The sequence below is a fragment of the Bos mutus genome, chromosome 3, assembly GCF_027580195.1.
Source record: "Bos mutus isolate GX-2022 chromosome 3, NWIPB_WYAK_1.1, whole genome shotgun sequence".
Taxonomy (NCBI): domain Eukaryota; kingdom Metazoa; phylum Chordata; class Mammalia; order Artiodactyla; family Bovidae; genus Bos; species Bos mutus.
Window position 1 is genome coordinate 70,374,426 of NC_091619.1, and position 6,707 is coordinate 70,381,132.

Here is a 6,707-nt window from a genome sequence, read left to right on the forward strand (position 1 = left end):
CACTTTATTAGCCAATGGCTTGTGTTACAGTATATACTTGAGAAGATATCAACTCTTCAAAATCTATTTTCAAAATTTAGTTTTAATCTCTTAAAATGCTTTAGAGTTTGCACATTTCATGAATTCACTTTGGCTTTACCTCCAAATTAAATAATTTGATTGATACAGTAAGAAAAAACTTTTAGTCACTAAAATTGACTGCAAAATTTTGTTACTCTTTTAACTGCTTATAAAATGACAGCTTTAAAATGATCATTCCAGTTGAAGTAATACTCAGTGATGATCTTAATTTAATAATTGTACAAACAAAGACAATTAAATAAATGCTTGAGATTTTATTTCTTTGAACAACACACAGATTTAATAGATTGAAAATCAAAGTTGGCGTTTAATGGAGGAAGCCAGTTAGATGTAAACACTAGCTTGATTCTGATGCCTGGGGATCTGAGCAGTCTACCATGCAAAGCCAAGAACACTCTGAAACCCACATGGTTGTCAGTGGCCTGGAGGAACTAAAATAGTACAGACAACAAAACTCTGCTGCCCAGATTTGTCAGCAGGGAAAACGGGAAGCCACCTTACCTTACGGCAATGCCAAATATCTCAAATATGTCTTCACATTGACCAGTTATTGTCAGATAGAAATAGGAAAAATGTATAATCTCATGAACAATTTCACAAAAATTTAACTATTCTGAAAATGATTAGTAATCTGACTCATTTAACCACTGGGCATGTTTACATTGGAATAGACCAAAGAATTATGTTTATATCTTCAGCATGTGGAAGTTCCTATCAGAATAAAGCAATTACCACACTGTAGTTTTTAAAACCCTGCTTTGGGCTACAGAAGTAGCTACATTAGTTGGTGCAGAAAGAGGCATTAAAAAAAAAAAACACTGAGACTTCTTCAAAATTGTCTTTAAAACAAAATTTTGAAAGAAATTATATACTTTGCATGTTGATATTCTGGAAAATTCAGCCTTTTAAAATGTCATAAAATATAAAATTCTTGCTTAAGCAATTTTTCAGTTATTTCCCACTTTGTTTCCTTTTCTGTCCTCCGAGTTGAATTGTTTTGTAAACCCCAGTTTTAGTTTGAATGTAACGGAAGACCCCTTCTGATCAAACAAGAAGTTGAAGTAAGGCAAAGACTTAAATCAGAACATCGTGGAAGAGACATTTCTATTCATAACACTGAAAGATTAAGAACATAAGGACACATATATACAAATTATATCAGTCATGTATGCACAGCACATTCTTTATATTGTTTTATGTATATGAATTTTTTCTTAAAACATCTTGGATAATAATGCACACATAACACACACATAGAAAATGGGATTCCAATAATGTTCTTGATTGAAATATAAATTTATACTATGACTAGGATATTTTACTTTTCAACACACAGCCTTACTTGACCAAGCAGAAAACTAATGCTAGAAAGAAAGTCTCAGGTTTTTGATTATTACAAAGAGAGCATTTCCTGAGAATGAAAGAGAAGGTTGAAGGTGTTTGAGGAAGGAGAGTCAGTATTTCTTCCCTGCCTTCATAGTTATTTACCAAAGGGAAAAATATACCATGGCTGAAAAATATCACAGCATCATCCTTTCCTCTCTCCAACATGAGCTTATATCACTTTTCCCCAGGACACAAAGCATCAGCCACACCGATTTTCCTTCTGTATTTTCTTTCTGTATTTGGACACAACATGCTTTTCTCCAATTCAGAGATTAAAAAGACTAATCTTTCCCCAAGAAAAACTCTTCTACCAACCTCTACAATTCAGATCTCATCAAAAATATTCCCCATCAGGGAGGCATCATGGAGTTTATAAAGTCTCCCCTCCACCCCAGGACTTTCTATATCATTACCTTATTATTTTTATAATGGTATGACTGACAGATAGTAGGTGCTCAATACATATTTTTTCAATGAATAAATAGGATTTAATGTGTGTGCCAGTCACTCAGTTGTGTCCAACTCTTTGTGACTCCGTGGATCCTAGCCCACCAGGCTCCTCTGTCCATGGGATTTTCCAGGCAAGAATACTGGAGTGGGTTGCCATTCCCTTCTCCAGAGGATCTTCCTGATCTGGGGATTGAACCCAGGTCTCTGGTATTGCAGGCAGATTCTTTACCATCTGAGCAACTGCTTTAGTACCATATTCAGTTCTCTGTAGGAGAAGGCAATGGCTCATGGTATTTGCACTGGACTGATTATAATTACTAGAATATAGGAGGTCAAGAAAGAAGGGACTGTGGGAGAAAATGAGAAACAAATGTGACTTATTACTGGCATGGTCGACGGAACCAAGGAATTGTTTAAGGTAATTAAACAGGTGAGCTAAAGAACAGAAAAATGTGGTTGGAGAGGGAAATACTTGAAATAGAGAACTCAGAAGTGGTTTTCTGAAGCCTGAGGTCTGAACACAGTCTGCCTTATAGGAAGTGATAGACTGGAATGAAGTGAAAGAAATGTTCCCTGGAGGTAAAGAAGTACATGAATCAAGAGTACAAGAACTTGGATGTTTTGCTTACCAAAATATTGAAGCTGTTAAAATGGAGACAGGAGGATAGATACAGTAAAATACTATAATTTAAAAGTTAAATTCTTCAGTTAAGGAGAGGAATGAATGAAAGTGAAAGTGAAAGTCGCTCGGTCCTATCGGACTCTTTGCGACCCATGGACTATACAGTCCATGGAATTCTCTAGGCCAGAATACTGGATTGGGTAACCTTTCCCTTCCCCAGGGGATCTTTCCAACCCAGGGATCCAATCCAAGTCTCGCACATTACAGGTGGACTCTACCAGCTGAGCCACAGGAGTGGGTCACCTATCCATTCTGCAGCAAATCTTCTCGACCCAGGAAAGGAACTCAGGTCTCCTGAATTGTGGTGGATTCTTTATCAACTGAACTATCAGTTCTTCAGTTAATGAAAGGAATGGATAGGAAGTCAGAATAAAAGGGCAAAGAGGAAAGGTGGTGGGCAACTGTGGTGACTTGCATGAGCATGAAAAGAGTAAGGATTTTGCTGTCATTATTATCTTGATTTTCATGTCTGTATACTTCTTGCTATGCTATGCTAAGTCACTTCAGTCGTGTCCAACTCTGTGCAACCCTATAGATAGCAGCCCACCAGGCTCCCCCGTCCCTGGGATTCTCCAGGCAAGAACACTGGAATGGGTTGCCATTTCCTTCTCCAATGCATGAAAGTGAAAAGTGAAACTGAAGTCGCTCAGTCGTGTCCAATTCTTAGGGACCCCATGGACTGCAGCCTACCAGACTCTTCCATCCATGGGATTTTCCAGGCAAGAGTACTGGAGTGGGGTGCCATTGCCTTCTCCAAGGGGTGAAATATTTTGGAAGTTGCAATTGGGAGAAAGGATCACTAATTACTTGTTGCATTAAATTGAAATATAAGAGATAGAAAATTACGATAAAAAATAAAACAAAAAACAGACTCCACAGAAAGGACAGCAGTAGAAATCGAGCCATATGAACAGAAGATTCAAGAAGAGATGGTGGAGATAAGGTTGACCAGTACCTAACAGCTCGAGGATTGCAGGGAAATGAAGACTGTTACCATACATTCTTGGGTGGAGATAAACTGATTTGCTTTATTTGCAAAAGCATAAACACATGGCAGAAACTCTGTGCCCATTAGTACACTTAGCACTCTGAAATCTAGGAATTCTGGGACAACCTAAAAGGATAGGGTGAGGAGGTAGGAGGGAAGGGGGTCAAGATGGGGGGGACACATGCACACCTATGGCTGATTGATGTTGATGTATGGCAAAAACCATCACAACATTGTAAAATAATTATCGTCCCATTAAAATAAATTAAGGAATTTTAAAAAATACACAAAAATTAAGTCATCAAATGGGGAATAGTCAGCACCACTGAGTCAAAAGTTAGTTGCTCTGTTTTTTGTTGCCTACTTATCTATTAATACATTCCATTCAAAGCAGAGAATACTGTCAGGCATATAGCCGGACCTCAATAAGCATTTGTTCAATGAATAAATACCATTTACCACTATCTGCTATTTCTTGACTACTTATTCCTTTGCTTTTAAATACCACTGGAAAGAAAAATACATATTTTTTTCCCAATGAGTTCTAAAATATTGTTTTCAGCTCTTTTCGTAAGCCAATAACTTCTTATCATATAACAGATGCTGTTTCTGCTTTGTGATAGCTATGCCTAATTTTGCTAAAATTGCTATCCATCATCAATTCTAAAAGCCCCATGGCATCTTGTGACATTTGGAGATCAATTGCTACTAGAGTCAATTATGAAAAGCTTTGTTTTAATGGGCCTATAATTGATACTGGTATTTTCTATTTTTGGAATTTACTCAGAATATCCAGATCATTGTTTTCAGTCACAATAAAAAGAAAACTCTAGATCTAGTCTCAGAAAACTGTTTAAATGATTCTTTTCAAAGAACATTTTCTTTTAGGATTTGAGAATCTGAAAATTGAGAACAATGGACTTTGTTGAGTACAAATGGTAAAAATTTTACTCAGTTTCTTTCTAATGCTTTCTCATAAAGTCTTATTCCTCATTGAAATAAGCTCTAACAATAACAGTCCACATCACTAACATGTTTTTGTGAATCTTTGAGACAACTGACCTCATGGAGCTTTGGGTTCATAAAATGAGTTTTTGAATTACATCTGTTGCATAGGGGTAATTTACACCCAAATTATAATCATTCATAGATCTTGTTGTGATATGAAATCCCAGTCTCTGTTAAAAATAAGCAGTATTTTTTATATTTAGAGTATTCATATTTGCTAAATGTAAATTCTCTGTTATAATTTAGAAGCAAAATGGTATAGGGAAAAAGAAAAATAGTAAGGTTTGAATACTGGGCACCTTATTTCATTCTTTTTATCAAATATTTTTAACTGCCAGGCACTAACGAAAAAAAATGTAGTGTCACAATGTAGAAAAATGGAGACAGTTTCTGCTATGAGGAATTTACAGTTTATTAAAAGATGCAAGTAGAAAAGAGCAATTGTGGTATGATAAATTATATGGGACATGTTAGGGTTGCCAAAAAAAGGTTCATATAGACAAAGCTATGGTTTTTCTAGTAGTCATGTTCAGATGTGAGAGTTGGAACATAAGAAGGATGAGCACCAAATAATTGATGTTTTTTAATTTAGGTGCTGGAGAAGACACTTAAAAGTCTCTTGGGCTATAAGGAGATCAAACTAGTCAATCCTAAGAGAAATCAACCCTGAATATTCATTGGAAGGACTGATGCTGAAGCTGAAGCTCCAAACTTTGGCCACCTGATGTGAAGAGTCAACACGTTGAAAAAGACCCTGATGCTGGGAAAGATTGAAGCTAGGAGGAGAAAGGGGCAACAGAATATGAGATGGTTGGATGGCATCATTGACTTGAAGACATGAGTTTTAGCAGACTCCAGGAGATAGTGAAGGACAGGGAAGGCTGGAGTGCTGCACTCGATGGGGTCAGAAAGAGTCAGATATGACGTAGCGACAGAATAATCACAAAGGGTTGTAAGACTTAACTCTAGTTTCCCAGTTAAATTTTAATTTCAAATAAACAATAATTTTGTTTATGAATTTGTCTCAAATATTGCATGGGAGATAAACTTAACATGCAATCTGTGGAAAATGAATCCAAACTGAACTTTCACTATAAGAGAGTCTTAACCAAGGATATAGTATGTACATGTAGTATAAAAATGTAGTATGAAAAACATGCTAACGGGCCATGGTATTGTGATATGGTGAGATTTGTATGGTATGAAGGGCATTCACAACAACCCAGAGGAGACTTCTAGTAACTAATTGCTTATATGTCAGTGAAGCCTACATAAGAGATCTGGGCTTCAGTGACAGAAGGATGTAGTAAGTTCACAGATAAATGTTAGTCGAAGAGTGGTTTCAGATGACCTGCATCAAAATCACCAAGTTCAGTTCAGTTCAGTTCAGTCACTCAGTCTTGTCCGACTCTTTGCGACCCCATGGATCGCAGCAGGCCAGGCCTCCCTGTCCATCACCAACTCCTGGAGATCACCCAGACTCACGTCCATCGAGTCAGTGATGCCATCCAGCCATCTCATCCTCTGTCGTCCCCTTCTCCTCCTGCCCCCAATCCCTCCCAGCATCAGAGTCTTTTCCAATGAGTCAACTCTTCGCATGAGGTGGCAAAAGTACTGGAGTTTCAGCTTTAGCATCATTCCTTCCAAAGAAATCCCAGGGCTGATCTCCTTCAGAATGGACTGGTTGGATCTCCTTGCAGTCCAAGGGACTCTCAAGAGTCTTCTCCAATACTACAGTTCAAAAGCATCAATTCTTCGGCACTCAGCCTTCTTCAGAGTGCAACTCTCACATCCATACATGACCACTGGAAAAACCATAGCCTTGACTAGACAAACCTTTGTTGGCAAAGTAATGTCTCTGCTTTTCAATATGCTATTGGTCATAACTTTCCTTCCAAGGAGTAAGCATCTTTTAATTTCATGGCTGCAGTCACCATCTGCAGTGATTTTGGAGCCTAAAAAAATAAAGTCTGACAGTTTCCCAATCTATTTCCCATGAAGTGATGGGACCAGATGCCACGATCTTCGTTTTCTGAATGTTGACCTTTAAGCCAACTTTTTCACTCTCCACTTTCACTTTAATCAAGAGGCTTTTTAGTTCCTCTTCACTTT